This window comes from Enhydra lutris, unplaced genomic scaffold (genome assembly GCF_002288905.1).
Source record: "Enhydra lutris kenyoni isolate GAN:26980312 unplaced genomic scaffold, ASM228890v2 scaffoldscaffold57, whole genome shotgun sequence".
In the NCBI taxonomy this organism is placed as follows: Eukaryota; Metazoa; Chordata; class Mammalia; order Carnivora; family Mustelidae; genus Enhydra; species Enhydra lutris.
The window spans coordinates 2,328,376-2,347,359 of record NW_019154141.1 but is presented as its reverse complement, the minus strand read 5'-3'; positions in this window follow the sequence as shown (position 1 = coordinate 2,347,359).

Genomic DNA, 18,984 nt, shown 5'->3' with positions numbered 1-18,984 from the left:
CTTAATGCTTCTCTCTATAGTCTCACATTTTTATTACTTTGGAGAAAGTAAATATAGATCATTATCTCACATCATATATAAAAATAAATCCCAGACGGATTAATGAATTTAATGTAAAAAATAAAATTACAAACTAACCAGAATAAAAGGAACAGGCAAATATTTACCTTGCTTTTCTAATCACAAATGCAAAATCTGAAACCATTCAGTAAAAACTGTTATATTTTTCTGCCATATAAATTTTTGCTTATGAAAAACACCATAACCAAAGTTCATAGGCCACAGACCATATGAGAAAACAGCTGAACCAGGTGTCTGATGGAAATATATGCAATATTTAAAATCGTATTTCACAAGAATATTTTAACAGGATGGAAAGTGCTCATAATTTGTATTTATATTTAAAATAGTTTATTGACTTTCTCTCAGAGTGAATATAGAGTAACGAGGGCTAGATTTAGTCTTTCACAAAAAAAAAAAAAAAAAAGAAAATTAGATAAAACACATGAAGCAAGGCTTTCAAACAAACACTGGACAACTGGCATCATAGTACTGTAATCCTTGAGAGGTTGGGAATAAGCTCAGTGAGTTCAGAAATGTCCCAATTTACTGCTTGAAAGTGGTTTCCAAACTGCATCAGGTAGGAGGAACCCAAAAAGAGCCCATGATCTCACCGATGGAGAGAAGAGAGAACAGAAGTCAAGGTGGCCAAAAAGGGAAAAGAGAGGTGGACAAAAAGAGCACTGGAGTTCTGCAGAGGGGTCCCTCAGGGCTTTGACTGATTACTAATCTGTGCACAAATGAGACAGAACTTCCAGAGACATGGAGAAGAAATATTGGGATGGAAGAGACCAACAGTTCCCAGAGTCCACACACGGTAGAGAAGAGTATGGATTCCCCAAGCCAGAGTAGAGAGACCTCACAATACATGAGATAAAACACCTGTTACAAAGACATTCTATTTGTTCAAGAGTATAGGAAAAATCATCATGATCAGAAAAAAAATATATGAAACATAAAAAAAACCCAAAGGGTACCCCTAGAGATGAAAAATGCATCTAAATTTAAAATATTTTCAATCATATTTCTTACAGCATTCTTCAATAAAAGGAACTAGGGCTCCTTGCAGAAATGGCTGATTCTATGAGTGGAACAGGAGCTACACAAAATGAGCCTGAACATTCCGTATTGCCAAAAAGTAAGGAAGCAGGAAGAAAAACAACAACACTGATGGGAATACATGAAAGGGACACAGGAGCCAACTGAAGGAATGGCTAAAGCAGGAATAATTTGAGCAACAAAATTAATTAACAGTACTTATTATAATAAATGAATATCCATGAGCCCATACTGAAATAAACAATTGAATAAATAAATAAATGGGGTGGGGGAACAGACAAATCTTCCACATGCACAAAAAATCCCAAATAATTTATATAGATACTCTACCCTCAAAGAGAGGGAGCATAACTCCTCAATGCTTAAGTGTGGGCTGCACACAGCAACATCAGTCTTAAAAAATACAGTATGGAAAAGGAATAAAAAAGACCAACTTCACAGTGAAGAAACCTAACAAATACTATCTCTGTAAGGCAATCAAGGTTCAACATCAACAGTGATAAATCATGTTATAGAATGTACTCTTGATATGATGTGATAAAATCAACACTTTTTCTCTGTGGGCTTCCTCCCAAAAACCCATAACCCCAGTGTAATCAGGAGAACAACATCAGAAAAAATTCCAATAAAGGGGACTCATACAAAATACCTAACTAATACTCCTCAAAGCCATCAAGATCATCAAAAACAAGAAAAATCTGAGAAATTGTCACAAACAAGAGGTGCCTAAGGGTACATGACAAAAAAATGTAATGTGGTATCTCAGATGGTATTCTGAAACAGAAAAAAGACACTAGGTAAGAAGAGAAAAAATCCAAGTAAAGTACCGACCTTAGTTAATAAGAATGTATCAGTATTGGTTCATTACTATGACAAATGTACCACATAAATATAAAATGCTAGTAACAGAGGAAACTGGGTTTGGAGTATATGAGAACTTTCTGTACTATCCTCACAAATTTTCTGTATATCTAAAATTATTCTGAAAAAACCTAAGTCAATTTAAAATACTTAAATATTCTAAATCTATTCAAATACTTAAATTTGATTGATTTTCATTAAAAGTTAATGAAAATCAATTAAAAATGTAATACTGAAGGCGCCTGGGTGGTTCAGTGGGTTAAGCCGCTGCCTTCGGCTCAGGTCATGATCTCAGGGTCCTGGGATCGAGTCCCGCATCGGGCTCTCTGCTCAGCAGAGAGCCTGCTTCCCTCTCTCTCTCTCTCTCTGCCTGCCTCTCTGTTTACTTGTGATCTCTCTCTGTCAAATAAATAAATAAAATCTTTAAAAAAAAATGTAATACTGATACTAAATAAATACTAAATAATTAAATTTAATTAAATTTAAAAATATTTAAATCTATTTAAAATACATTAGATAACTAGCTTAATCAATAACTCATTAAACACTGAAGATGAAAAAAGCAAACTTGAAGTCATCCCCTCCCAAAAACAAATCAGAGAAAAAAGAGAAATAGAATTATACATGTGGAACTGGAACCCCAGGCAATTGAAAGGGTAGCAAAAGGGAGAGAGAAAAAAATATTTGAAGGACTAATGGCCAAATTTTTTCCCAAATTTGATGAAAACTCTAAACACAGAAATCCAAAAAATTTGATGAGTCAATGGGACCATATAATGATACTTCATAATCAAACTGCTCAAAACCATTGATAAGGAGAAAAATCTTTTTAAAACAACCTAGAATAGAAATACATTACATGCAGAGGAACACAGACGTCTAAGAATTACCTATCACATATTTCTTCATCAAACACTAAGGATGCCAAGACTGGCCGGTTGGCTCAGTCGTTTGAGAGTCTGCTTTCCGCTCAGGTCATGATCCCAGGGTCCTGTGATCAAGCCCCACATGAGGCTCTCTGCTCAGCAGGGAGCCTGCCTCTCCCTCTCCCTGCTTGTCTGTCTGTCTGTCTCTCTCTCTCTCTCTCTCTGTGTTAAATAAATAAATAAGATCTTCAAAAAAAAAAAAAAAAACTAAGCACGCCAGAAGACTATGAGGAAACATCTTTAAAATGCTGAAAGTTAAAAAAAAAAGAAAGAAAGAAAGAAAAGAAAAGCCAACTTAGAATTCTATATCCGGTGAATATAACTTCCATAAATAAGGGTGATAAAACAGCAATTACAACAGTAATAAAAAATGAAATACTCTTAGAGATAACAAAATATAACTGATGAGAGAATGAAAAAACATGTAAATAAATAAAGAATTACTTCAAGATGTATAGGCTCAGTGCAATCCCAATCAAAATTCCAGTAGCTTCTTTTATGGAATTTGATAAGCCTACTATAAAATTTACAAGAAAATGCAAAGAATGTAGAATAGCCAAAGCAGTTTGAAAAAGAAGAAAAGTAATGGATAATTTGCATTCCTTGATTATATTTACTATAGGGTTACAGTAATCAAGACAATGTGGTACTGGCATAAAGACAGAAATGCAGAGTGATGGAATAAATAGACAATCAAGATATATCCATGAATAAATAGCCAAGTGATTTTTTAATATAACAATCATTGAGATATAATTCACATGCCATACAATACACACATTTAAACTGTACAATTCAATGGTATTTACTATATGCACACAACTGTATAATAATCACCACAATCAATTTTAGACATTTTCATCACTGACAAAGAAACACCATATCCATTACAAATCATTACCCATTCACCCTCAACTTCCCAAGTCCTAGGCAACAACTAATCTACTTCCTATTTATGGATCTGCCTATTCTAGACATTTCATATAAATGGAATCCTAATATGTGGCCTTTGTAAATACCTTCTTGCTCTTAGCATAGTATTTTCAAGTTTTATCCATGTTGCAGTAAGTGTGTTAGTCTAGGTTCTCTAGAGAAATAGAACCATTATGAGATATGTGAATCTGGATCTATACCTAGTTTTAGAGCTAGACTTATATATAAATGTCTATATATTGTTTCGTTTCTCTCTACATATTAAGAGATTCACTATAAGGAACTAACTTTCACAATAATGGAGGCAAAGATTTGTAGTTTGCAAACTGGAGACCCAAGAAAGTCAATGGTCTGGTTTCAGTCTGAGTCTGAGAGCCTAAGAAACAAAAAAGCCAATATTCTAAGTTCCAGTCCAAGTCCGAGTCTGAGGGCAGGAGAAGACTGATAATCCCAATTCAAAAATAAGCAGAGAGAAATAATTTCTTCTTATTCAGCTTTTAATTCTAATCAAGCCTTCAGTGGATTAAATGAAGCCCACCCACATTTGGGAAGGCAATATGCTGTACTCATCTACCAATTTAAACGCTAATTTTATCCGGAAACACCTTCAATAGCCATACCCAGAAATAGTGTTTAACCAAATATCTGAGCATTTATTTGAAACATAAAATTAACCATCACAAGTCCACTCCTTGTCAACCTAACATCTATACATATCTCCTTAAATCACATTTAATCTCCAAATAAAGACAATAACAAGGTCTTAATTCCTCCTAACATGATACAACTATCCTATATACAAAAGAAAGAAAGAATGAAAGAAAGAAATACACTAACACCTTCCACATTAAGAGGAAAAGTCCTTGAGTGACACTTACTCTTCTCTCTGAAATCTGTAACTCAAATACAACGATGTATAGTAAAAAATATTTAAATTCTATGATATAAAGTAAGTATATTTTCTTATATAATAAGGGAATAAGAGAGGGAAGAAAACAAATATACTTGCTATATACAGTTGCAAACATTCATAATAAAATGAGGAATATGGAATACTCATGACAAATACAGTTATTTCTGTTACTGGTCACATGGTTACAGCTCATATTTATAGCTAACTTTTTCAACTACCCATTCTGTATTCCCTTTGCCTTTACTAGTTTTGTTTGTTCACTTGTTTCATGATTCTTTACATGGTGAGGTGACCTAAACCTTCAATTCCTGAATGGATTAGACTGTTGCATTTTTCCATTGACCTTACTCATAGGGTGTGGTAATACCAGAGACACCCTGAGGGATCTCCTGTATTCCAGACATGCTTTTCCTTAATTCCATCATGAAGTAGTACTCCCAATTTCTCCTTGGTAATCAGGTAATCAGGATTGATCATTGCAACCACCACAGTAACTATCTTTTCGTCTGTTTATTCTTTGGCATGAGAAGCCCAAAGTGACTGAGCAGCAGTCTTAACCTTCCAGTCCAACTGAATCATTGTTGTATCTCCTGGTTGAAGCATTTCTCCCTTTGGAACTAAGACCTCTAGGCCAACAGAGCATAAGGTCATGAGAACAGGAAGCGAAGATTATCCTAGTGAGTAACTTGGGTTAAAAGTAAGGGATGCCACTCCCATTTCCAACCCTTGATTCCTAGACCCATGAATTCTGGTTAGGGAAGAAATATTACCATACACTGGATGCTGGCTCAGAGCATACACAGCTTTCTAGATTCTTTCTAGAGAATCTTGTCCTAAACCTGCAAGGTTTTGCCACCTAGTTTGCCCTGTAACTGAGTCTTCAAAAGGCCATTCCACTATCTTACAAAGACAGCTACTTCAGGATGGTGGAAACATGGTTAAGACCACAGAATACCATAAGTATAAGTTCACTGCCACACTTCTTTTGCTGTTAAGTTAGTTCCTGGATCCAAGCAAGGCTGTGAGAAATTGCATGATGATAGATAAGCCACACTATAAGTTCACCAATGGTAGTTTTATGAGAAGCATTGCTTGCAAGGAAAGCGAATGCATATTCAGAGTGTCTATTCCATTAAGAACAAAATGCTGCCTCTTCCATGATGGAAAGAGTCCAGTGAAATCCACCTGCCACCAGAAAGCTTGCTTATCACCTTTGGGGATGTTGCCTTATCAGGGGCTCGGTACTGGTCTCTGCTACTAGCAGACTGGGCACTGGGCGGGGGTGGGGGGGAGCAGGTGGCCATAGCTAGGTTGGCCTTGATGAGTAGAAGTCCATGTTCTTGAGCCTATAACCTCCATCCTTGCCACCATGGATAGCACCACTTTGTTCATAAGCCCATTAGGCAATGGACTTATGGCACCCCTGAAGAAAGAGGCTAACTGGTATCCACAGAAGAATTTACACTATACACTTAATTATTAAAACACTTCTCTGATAAAGTTAACCTTTTGTGAGGATTCAAATGGAACACAGGTATCTTCATATTTTTTGCTCATTCAGAGAGATTTATCCACCATACCTCTTCCCAAAATTTCATTGTTGCCAGTTTTCCATTCATGTTTCTCCCAAGCCCCTGACCATCCAGCCAATCATTGGCCATAACCCATGCATCAGATTATAATTATATATATATATGGCCATTTCTCCTTCCAAGCAAAGTGAGTAACCAGGACCACTACCCAAAGTTCTGCCCAGTGGGAAGATTTCCTTTCACCAGGGATGTGCAGAGTCTACTGCAGCTCTGCACTTTAGGGTGGCGCCTGCATATCATGCAGGACTATGTATAAACCAAGCTTGGTTTTTTCTCTTCCTCTGTCAACGGATCATAGCTTTATTCCTTAAGAGGCAAGAAAAAAAGAGCAAACCAAAAGGTAGCAGAAGGAGGAAATAATAAAGAGTAGAGCAGAGATTAATGAAACAAATAACAGAAAATAGAAAGAATCACAAAACTAAAAGTCAGCTCTTTGAAAAGATCAACAAAATTAACTGAGTAAGAAAAAGAGAGAAGACACAAGTAACTAAAATAAAAAATGAAAGTGGAGACATTACTACCAATATCACAGAAATAAAAAGGGTTAAAATAAAAGAATACAAATAACTATGTGCCAACAAATTAGATAACTTGTATGAAAGAGAAAAATTTCCAGATACACACCTACTACCAATAATGACTCAAGAACTCAATACCAAAAAAACCCCAAATAATCCAATTTAAAAATGGGCAGAGGACCTAAATAGAAAACCTGGACAGTTTCCCAAAGAAGACATACAGATGGCTAACAGATACATGAAAAGATTCTCAACATCACGAATCTTCAGGGAAATGCAAATCAAAACCACAATGAGATATCACCTTACATCTGTCAGGTTGGCTAGAATCAAAAAGATAAAAAATAACAAGTGTTGGCAAGGATGTGGAGAAAAAGGAATTCTCATGCACTTTTGGTGGGAACGCAAACTGGTACAGCCACTGTGGAAAACAGTATGGAGGTTCTTCAAAAAATTAAAAATAGAAGTATCCTATGATCCAATAATTCTGCCACTGGGTATTTACTCCCCACCCCCAATAAAAACAACAACAACAACACTGAAAACACTAATTTGAAGAGACATATGCATCCTTATGTTTACTGCAGCATTATTAACAATAGCCAAGATACGGAATCAGCCAAAGTGTCTATCAATAAATGAATAGATAAAGATGTGGTATGTGTGCATGTTTATATGTTTATAACATATAATGTTTATATGTTTATACACACACACACAGAGGAATATAACTCAGCCTTTAAAAAGTATGAGATCTTGCCATTTGTGACAACATGGTGGACCTACAGGGTGAATTAATTCAAAGAAAGAAAAATACGATATGATTTCACTTATATGTAGAATCTAACAGACAAAACAAATGAACAAACGAAAGTAGAAACAGACCCATGAATACAGAGAACAAACTGATGACTGCCGGCAGGGTGGGTGGTGGGGAATGGGCAAAATAGGTAAAGGGGACTGGGAGACACAAGCTTCCAGTTATGAAAAAAATAAATCACAGGAATAAAAGTTACATCATAGGGAACACAGTCAATGGAATTTGTAATCATGTTGCATAGTGATAGATGGTAGCTATACTTTTGGTGAGCAGAGCATAATGCACTGAGTTGCTGAATCACTAGACTGTATACCTGAAACTAATGTAACATTGTGTCTCAACTATACTCAAATAAAGTAAGAAGGAGGAAGGCCAAGGGTGAGAAGGAAAAGGAGGAGGAGGAGAAAACAGATCAGTTATTACATGGAGACAGGGATGGGGGGGGTTAATTGCAAATGGATATGAGAATTATTCTGGGATGACAAAAATGTTCTATATCATGATTTTGGCAGTAGTTATAAGAGTGTACATTTGACAAAACTCAATGAACTGTACATTTATATACTGATAAATTTTATGTAATTATACATCGAAAAGCCAATAAAAATAGATTTTAAAACAAAATGTGTATTTAAGACCCTCTTTTAAAAATATCTGAAAGCAAGGCACCTGGATGGCTCAGTCCATTAAGTGTCTGCCTTGGGCTCAGGTTGTGATTCCAGGGTTCTGGGTGGGACTGAGTCTCCCATTGGGCTCCCAGCTCAGTGGGGAGTCTGCTTCTCCCTTTACCTCTGCTCCAACCCCCTGCTTGTGCGCGCACTCTCTCTCTCAAATAAATAAATAAAATCTTAAAAAAAAATAAAATATTTGAATGCACAGAGAAATGTATGGAATGTTGGACAATGAAGTATAATATCCATGAGGTGGGTGATGAGTGACTTTTACTTTTTTTACATGCCTCTTTTTACTTTATATTGTTTACGATATCTATCCATTAGTTTTATAATCAGGAAAAAAAACTATTTTAAAAATATGTAAGAGCATGATGCACTTTAGATGTATTTCCATTTAAGAGTTAACATTTTAAAGTACTGGCACTTACCATGTGAAACAGATCAACTTTTGATTATGACAAATAAAGGGAGGTGTTACAATACGCTGAGCTGACATTGGTACTTAATGCCCATTTTCACATTATATCTCATAAAAGTCTGTGTACTAGAGCTCCATTTTATATGAATACAACTGAAAAGACTCCAGAAACCTAGATCATAAATAAACATTCAAAGGCTATTTTCCAATAAAATTGTCCGGGTACGTTTAAGCAGAAGTTTGGAAACCGTTCGGTTACCACAGGACCATCTAGATTTTAAATCAAATCAAACAGTAACAAGATAGTTTTAATAAGCCTAGTAAACAAACTTCAAGTGATGGAAACATGGAGAAGCAAGAGTTGGCTTGGATGTTAGTGATCAACCCCATGTTGTCCTTCATCTCATAAAGAAAGACCTCCTGGCAGAAAAGGGAAAGACATTCTGAGAGGTATTCTCGGGAACAAACTAAATGTTAGGGATCAACACAGATGACAGTTGAAAGGACAGAGTTACTGAACTAGACTACCTCATATAGATGTGGCATCAAATTCTGAAATTCTAGCATTTATAGTCTAGTTTTGGCATGGTAACAGGAAGCACATCTAACAGATTAAGCACTGATTACCACAAGCACAGATACTGGCCAAAGGATGAACAAAGGTAGAATGAAAAAGCTCACAGAGGAATTATAGAGTATTGATCCATAATGTATGGTTAAAGTAAATGCATTCTAATTCCACCATACTGGACAATGATGATCTTTGGAAAACTTCCCTAATTACTGAGGTAAACCAAATCTAAAATAGCTTCCATGTATAAATGCTCACTATACAAGCATTTTGTATACATTATCTTTAATCTAAATTAAATACCCCTGTTTACCTATGAGTGTGTGATGCCTGAAACAACTGGAACCCTTTACAGTAACTAGGTAATACAGCAAGGCTTAAATCTCAGGTGTTTTCAGTAAAATCCCCAGGCTCTTTCCAGTCTGATGTTTCTTCTTACACTAAGCTGAGAAAACTAAGTCTGACTCTAGGAAGAAGAAAGTAGAAAGCACAGAGTACCACCTCTGACGCTTGCATGTACCACATAAAACATACAGACTCCCAATTTGTTCTTTAGAAAAACTCAGTCTTCCTTTTCATGTAAAAACATTCATGATTAAGCTGACATTCAACAAAGATCCTCTCTACATAAATTTACAATGTGTGGTTTCTCCTACATCCCATGTCAAGTGAAAAGATAAATATGGGTCTTAATTATGCTAAGCTCATCATCTTTAAATTATACCAACAAATAAGGAAAAGATTATTTCATCCAGCTCATTATTCCTCTCTCTATGAAACAGGAATAAGGATATCTTCTCCACAGGATGGTAAGAATTCAGTTACAGAACTTTTTTAAAGGGCTTGGCATTAGACTGGCATGTAATAGGTACTCAGGTTATGGTAGCTATTATTGTCACTTTTAGCCCTGGGAGGGGCCATCAACGTGACAGTCCTTTAAAGAATCAATATGGAAGAAACCAGCCAAGTAACAGTTCCTGCCAGTCCTACCCCTGTGATGTCATATGTCATCTCACTGGCAGCTGATTCTTGGAATTACATTTACATCACTACGTGTTATCTTCAACACAGTACCTTCTGATTCCAACTTTCTTAACTTGAAATGCACCTCCCCAGATGGGTTATACTTCACTTATGAGAAAGGAAAGTGTCAAATAACTCATGCATGAATTAATCATCTTAACTAAATTTTTCCCTGTGTGTTTGCAAAAGCGAAGATGAGGATGTAAAGTCATCCCTGTCTTCACTGACCCTGTTTGCTCAGGACATCAGCAATTTGGGACACTTCTGAAGTGCGTGTGTGTGCGCGCGCGCACGCGCGTGCGCGTGCTGCAAGAGGAAGAGAGCCAGAATTGCCTTGTTACCCTGAACATAGTTTTTCAAATCCAATGTGTGATACATTAGACCTTTTACTTTGAGTTTTTACTGGCAATGGTACTAGAAAAACCTTCTGAATAGCAACTACTGCTGAATTTTAAAATCTTCCTGGCCCTGCCCTGAGCCAAATTTTAAAGGTACATCGAGTTTGGCTCATTCAATATTCAGAAACCTTATATTTTTTACTATAAATTAATTTTACTACAACCAAACACCATCAGCATTTCCAAGAACTACCATAAGGAGGTAAGATTTATGCCACTCTATGTTATTAAAAAAAAGAAAGAACATAGATAAGTCTAAAGTTCTAAAGGAAGACTTAATCAACCTCAGCCAAGTTTGATTTCATTTCCACCCCCTTCTCTCTTGAGAGATGGTTTGTTGCTTAAGAGGAATGAACTAAATAATTTTTGAAGGTTTTTAAACTAATATCCTCAATAAATAAGTTGAATATGCTTAAATAATATCTCACAGAAGAAAATTCTTTGGTATTTTTTTTTTTTTTAAGATTATATTCATTTATTTGACAGACAGAGATCACAAGTAGGCAGAGAGAGAGAGAGGAAGGGAAGCAGGCTCCCCACCGAGCAGAGAACCCGATGCGGGGCTCCATCCCAGGACGCTGGGATCATGACCTGAGCAGAAGGCAGAGGCTTTAACCCACTTAGCCACCCAGGCGCCCCACTCTTTGGTATTTTAATCAAGTTTTCTACTATCCGGGTCCCACGATCCCTGCAAAGTAACTGAAGATTTCAGTCTCCACAAACACACATCCTCTTGATTTACCACTGAGATTTCAGCATAGGAATGTTTCACATACAAGAATTTCTTCAGTCTCATCAACTGGCACACACGAATTGCACATTCCAAGGGAAGAAGGTGATATTTATTTTTTCAGACCTTATTCCAGCCAACTACCATAAACTCGGTTATTCTGAAGGCTCCTTGTTTCACTTTTATTCGGAGTCTGGCAACAGGTGACTGGATCCTAGAGCACATTTGTCTACTCCTTGGGGATCCTTCTAATGGGACTAAAACTTGGAACCAGGATTCCAAGTGGAAAACCAGTCAGTCCAGAATCAGCAGCCCCTTCAAGTGCCTCTTCCCACATTCACGCCAGGAGGTGGTGTTCCAAGGTGGTCTCAGCATTGCATTGGCTGGCTTGTTACTGACTGGGTCAGCAGGAAGCTTATTAAAAGGAAGGAAAACTCAATGAGCATCAGGTATTCTGCACTGGGCAAACTAAATTGTAATGCAATGTCACCTAAGGTCATTTGATCCTTTGAGATTTAAATGAAATTGGCTTGAGCCCCTATTCCACATCCTGTGGGATATGACTAGCTTTCGCCAAGATTTCCACAAAATACCAGTCTCATATTCTAATGGTCACCTAGCTTCAAATTCTTTTTCTTGCTGGACTCCTGACCTCAGTTCATTTTACTTTTATCTTATCTCCTATAGGCATTTTCTTTCCTCTGCTCCAGACATGGAACTCAGTTGTTTTTTTCTCCCCCCCACCCCCACCCCCAAAAAAACATGGCATTTCTATGCAAGTTGATTTTCATGAAGGTTCTAGATGTGAGAGAGGTTACCACATATATAATTAAAAATAGTACTGGATATTGATCATCCTTATTTTTTTTAAACTGAAGTACAGTTGACATACTATATTTTATTAGTTTCAGGTATACAGCATAGTGTTTCTACAATTATATACATTAAGAAACGCTCACCATGTTAAGTACAATCACCATCTGTCACTACACAAATTTACTATATTATTATTGACTAAATACCCTATGCTGTACTTTAATCCTCATGTCTTATTTATTTTGTAACTGGAAGTTTATACCTCTTAATTCCTTTCACCTATTTCGCCCTTCCCCTTACCCCCTCCCCTCTTGGCTACCACCAGTTTTTTCTCTCTATCTATGAGCCTGTTTCCCTTTTGTTTTCATTATTGTTGCTTGTTTCTGTAAGTCTCTTGGACAGCCTGACCTTCGGAATTTTTCGCTGGTCACATTTCATCATTGGCTCCTTTCTGATCTTTAGCTCCTCTCCATCACCTCTGTCTTCTTCTGTCTTTATATCTGTGTTTATTCTTATGCAAGTTTATTTTGTCTTAGTTCATTCAAGCTGCTATAGTAGAAACACCCTTAGGCTGGGTAACTTAAACAATATTTATCTGTCACGATTCTGGAGGCCAGTACGATCAAGGTGTCAGCAGATCTGGTGTCTGATGAGAACCCACTTCCTGGGTCACAGACGGCCACCTTCTTGCTATGTCCTCACATGGTGGAATGGGAAAGGAAGCTCTCTGGCATCTCTTTTAGAAGGGCACTAATCTCTTTCAAGAAGGCTACACGCTCATGACCTTATCACCTCCCAAAGTCCCTACCTCCTAGTAATACCAGTTAAGGGCTAGGATTTCAACATATGAATTTGAGAAGGACACAAACATTCTTCTCTCAGAACACATCATAATCCTCATGTCCTCACTTTCTACATTACAGTTACTTTCCCAAAGGAAAAAAAAAAAAAACAACTAGTCCTTCACTTCAGTTAAAGCCATTTGTTACAACTATTAAAATACCTTAATTCAATTTTTAAAATTCTACTACATAACAATAAAAAGAACATAAATACCACTTGCAGTATTCAGTTGTGGGGTCCTTCATACCAAAACTTTCTCTTACAGTTGCATCTCCTTCCAGCAATGCCATCCCCCTCAACTTCCTTCAAACTATAAACCAGAAATACTAGTGTCCTACAAGCATGTTTTTGATTGGTTTTGTCTTGACAAGCCCCAGAGTTTATCTGTTTTTTATTTGAACAGTTTTACAAAAGGCACATCCTCCTTTGCCACAGGTCAGGCAATTCGTTACAGAAACACAGCTGGCATGGTTCCACCACTTATCTACCGTGATTTGAGCACCTGATCCAGGATCCCTGAAATTTTTTCCTTTTTTTTTTTAATTTATTTTTTCAACCACAGATCTCTGTATTCTGGATTGTGATAATCTACCCATATCTCTAGATATCTGGATTCAGTTTCATGATAATCTACCTAATAAGAGCAATTAAATTAATGCTTTTTGGGTCTGCCACGAGCATTTTACACGGCTGAGGGGGCTAACTTTGCCCCATGACATCCTCCCTCACTCCATTATCTAGCCCAGGTCTAGACTATACTCTTATTTGCCAGCCAGCTCCCTTTAGTTCGTCTCATTTTACCTTTATCTTCCTCTTAAATAGATGTCACAAATCCAAATGCTTGATAGGCCAAGGCGGGATATAGAGGAGGGAAGCTGGGCAAGTGAAGACATTAACCAGAGGGAAGAATTCCCATCTGAAAGGACTTGCATTGCACTCACTAGGAGGTGTGGGGTCCAGGGATGCCACAGGGTTCATCCCTAGGATGTTTTATTCAGTTTTATTTGAAATCACCATTTTCTTATCTGAAAATGAGCATTTTTAAAAACTGTATTAGCAAAACAAAATATGTTTCTGGGCCTAATGTTGCCCAAAGACAGCCAACTTGAGACTGCTGGCTCAGACTCATAAATCATAAGTCCGGAGAACATGTTTCCTAGCAGGACAGATGGTGCCTGCTGCCCCATCTACATAATCTTGTCATCTTCAGCCTCACCTAATAGTGCTAGCAGGACTGGATTCTGGTCCTCCCTCCATGCCCTCTCAAATTGGTCCACATTTGCTCAAAGCAGCTCTTCCAGTCTTTCAAGACTGGTTCCTAATTTGCTTCTTTTATTAAGCCCCTGGTTTTGGCTTAAAGAAGAACTTTCCATAATATCGAGATCTGATTTTTTTTCTCAAGAAGTCATTTGTTTCTTCTCTGAGTTTTGCACCCTGCATCTGTCCCATGTCTTTGTGCCTCAGTTACTGTTGCTATCATTCCTAATACAGTCACAACTAAAACACTCCTTTCTCCTGGTCCCAGTTTTAAAAGAAATTACGGGAAATGTTTTTGGTTTTGGGTATCTCCTTAGCTGTTCTTTTCTGATCTAACCTTTCCACAAAGTAAAATTCACTCCTCCCAAATCAATACATGTTTCTTAGTTTTTAAAAATTCTTTCTTATTAATACTTTTCTTACTGTATGACACAAATCAATTTTCAAATTTGTTTTATTCCATCTCAAATAATAATAAAATAACTGATTCCTAGAGATAATCCTATAGTTTGATACTTTTTAAAAATTCCCTTTAACTTCAGGGCTTATAGTAATCACAGAGATGTTTCTATACTTCAAGCCAAGATGATGACATAGCCTGTATTATAAGGGTCTCTGGGCCCTTAATCCTTCCTTCACCCTTATGAGGGGCTTCCTACAAATCCACAAACAGGACCAGGCACTCAATTAAATAATCCAAGGAGAATCAGAAACCCACAGTATTTAGAAGAAGTAACTTCAGGAAACTGCAGATGAGACAATGAAGCCCGCTGTTATCCTTCAATCATGTTTTCCTTGATGTGAGATGAAGTTAAAAATAAGACGACACAGAGGAACAGAATTAGGAACACCTGATTTATCATTACCAATCGATGAAAGGACAAACATTCATAGAGCAAAATGCCAAACACACCTGCTCTGTATCCCTTCCGGAATTCAGCTGATTTTTGTAGCTCAGATCTAATAGTCTAATTCCATAATCAATGCTTAAAATGCAGTTACAACCATAATATTAGTTCCTGCAACACATGAGTCAAGGATATCCATAGTGGCTTCTCCAGGGTCTGCCTCTCTCAAGATGTACTTCTGCCCCTAAATGTCACTTTGAATTTCTACCCTAGGGAATCTTCCCGGTGCCATGCAAAATATTGGAGGCTTGGACAAATCTAAGACTTCTGTGTTTATCTGACAGAGAAAATAGGTACAATGGTGACTAACCCAAATAAGATTTAAAAATTAGATTTCTTCAGGGTGTTCTGAAACAGAATAGGTTGAAGTAGCAGGACTGACCTGATTTATACCTCTGCTTTCATTTGCAGTAAGAGAAACTGGAGAATAGGACACTCCATGCCAAGAGAAGCAACTTCCCTAGCCTGCTGATCCATGTTAGAGCAGGCAGGAGAAGAAAAAGAGAGTGGAGTGCTTTCAAAGACAAGGACCATCTCCTGTACCATTTTTTTTTTTTTTAAACTGCCTGTGGCTCTTACTACAACAGTAAGGATGCCATAGAAGAAGAAAAATAATTTTTAAACTAAGTTGAGAAAAGGCAGATTATAATTCTTATAAACTCTACACTGCATCTTCCAGAAGTAGTTTCCATAACTTTGAATGCACTCTCATAGCAGGGCCATGAGGCAGAGAGGTATTATTTACTTTTTTTTTTTACCCATCATCTCTTCTGGAGACACAGAAAAGATCAAGTTCATTACTAAAGGTCCAAGAACTAAGTGCCTTCAAATTCAATTTGTTCTCTCAAAATCTGCAGGTTAATTGGATTAAAAATGAATTCCCATAGTCTACGCTATTCTCTTGTTTTCCACTTCACTATTATCTCTTTTATGTCATGCATAAATCACATCTCTGATTATGCAAGGAAGAAGTTATAAAGATCACAGGTTATTATTTCATACAGAAAACCACCACCATTTAAACTTGGTTATCAACACAGAACACACACATCTTTACTAGCAATAGCATGGAAGTATGTTAGGAATCTTCAGAGTGGAAATCCAACAAATCTGGTATAAAGCTTTAAATTGGCGTTTTCCTCCAACATCACTTTCTAGCTCACAAAGAGACCTCCTTTCCTCCCAATATCAACTCCTACAGTCCCACAATCAAGCTAGAAATTGCAGGGGCATCAAAGCAAAAAGATGATTTTATGGTGACAAAATTAAGTAGAAAACAGACTTTTTTCTTTGTTCAATTTTGAGGGTTGGAGGTACTTCACTCTTGGCTTTAAAAAACTGAAACCTTGATTACATTTAAAATAGTTGTGTGACTTTGAGCAGGGCACTCTTCTTCCATGTGTGTCGCTGGTCTCATCTCATCTCATCTAAAATGATGGCTTTAGACTAAGCAATATCTAAGAGATGCTTCTGATTGACATTCAGGAGATAACAGCTACCAATCAGTTCTATGAGAGCACCAAGGAAAAGGTCTTCCAGATAGATTCATCAAAGAAGCTTCATAGAAGAAAACAGCATTGCTGGGACACCATAGAGAATGAGAAGACTTTAAAGAATGGAAAAACATGTCAGAGATAGCACATGATCAGTAAAAGTTACGAAAAGGAAATACACTGTACTTTCCTAGAACTGCAAAGAATCCTGCATGCCCGGTTGCTGCAAAAGAACTTTTCCATAGGTCCACTCTCTTTTACAAAATAAGGAAACATATATATGAAAAAAATCAAAAGCAAGTAAACATCAATTTATAATTTTGTTGTAACTTTCTTTAGCTGTAATTCCTATACCTTTCAATTCCCCCATTTAAAATAGTCACCTCAATTTTTTAGTACATTAACAGATAACATTCAACCAACGAATTTTAGAATATATTCAATAATCCACACCCTTTAGCTATCACCCCAAATCCTATCATCCCCTTCCCCATCCTTAAGCAACTCTAATCTACTTTCTGACTTTGTAGATATGCCTATTCTCCACATGTCATATAAATGGAACCATAAAACCTGGGTTTTAAGTGGCTCTTTTCACTTAGTATAAAATTTTCAAAATTCACCTGGTTATATTGTGTATCAATGCTTCATTCCTTCTAAGGCCATATAATAATCCATTGTATGGAAATATCACATTTTGTTTACTCATTCATCAGCTGATGGACATTTCTGCTGTTAAGAAATATTTGTGTACAAGTTTTTACTCTCTCTCTCAAATAATACATAAAATCTTTAAAAAGAGTTGGGGGATGGAGAGTGTGCCTGGGTGACTCAGTCGGTTACACAGCTGCCTTCAGCTCAGGTCATGATCTTAGGGTCCTGGGGTCTAGCCCCTAATCAGGCTCCTTGCTCAGTGGGGAGACTGCTTCTCCCTCTACCCCTCCCCTTCCTCGTGCATGCGCTCTCTCTCTCAAATAAATAAAATCTTAAAAAAAATATATATCACATTTAAGTTTTTATGTGGACGTGTTTCCATTGCTCTTGAGTCTATACCTATGGGTGGAATTTCTGGGTCATGTGGTAATTCTATACTTAACGGTCAGACTATTTTCCAAAGTGGCTGCACCATTTTACAATCCCACCAGCAGAGAATGAGAGCTCCAATTCCTGTACATCCACACCCACACTTGTTATTATCTGTCTTGATTATAGCAATCCCAGTGGGTATGAAATGCTATTAAGAGTTCTTCATATATAATAGGTACAAGTACCATTGGATTTGCTTCCAATCGGGGAGGAAAAGTCAGATTATTAATACTGCCACATTTTAAAGAACAGAAACAAAGGTCTTCCAGTATAAGATCATAAATATTGTACTATTTTCTGCAAAACACATTTGGGTTTCTATACAGCAATCATCAAATAGTTTAAACTCTACTTTTTTCTGCACTTTCATTAAAGACATCCCCAATGGGGGCACCTGGGTGGCTCAGTTGGTTGGACATCTGCTTTAGGCTTAGGTCATGATCCTTGGGTCCTGGGATCGAGACCTGCCCTGCTGCCATAGGGACATGGGGATCCCTGCTCAGCTGGGAGTCTGCTTCTCCCTCTCTCTCTACCCCTCCCCCTGGCTGTGCTCTCTCTCTTTCTGTCAAATGAATAAATAAAATCTTAAAAAAAAAAAAAGACCTCCCCAATGTTGGTTGATAAGAACATAAATATGCAAGGACATGAATACAGGTGCTTCTACAGAGAGGAACTTCTGACTACCCCAGCAAGACTACGGCAGCTTTTATAAATCATGTTGTACAAATTCACATACGAGAATTACATTTCAAAATAAGCCTTGGAAGACATCTGGCTACATGCTGTAATCATTAAAATGATGTTCTATGCTATAGAAAATGTGTTAGAGATACCCTCTACATGAAGTACAACTAGATAGTTCAAATCTCATATGATTGACCAATTAGTTGCTTCCAAAGAATGAATACCACAAATCCTGAAGATATGTAAACACTGGCTCATTAGAATAAGCCATTTTCTTGTTAGGCTGTGGTCTGTTATGTGCTGAATGGTAAAATGTAATTCACTGGTCACTTTGCCATGGACACTAAAAGATTTCATTTCTAAGAATACACTCAGGCAAGAAAAAATGTTTTTAGATCATA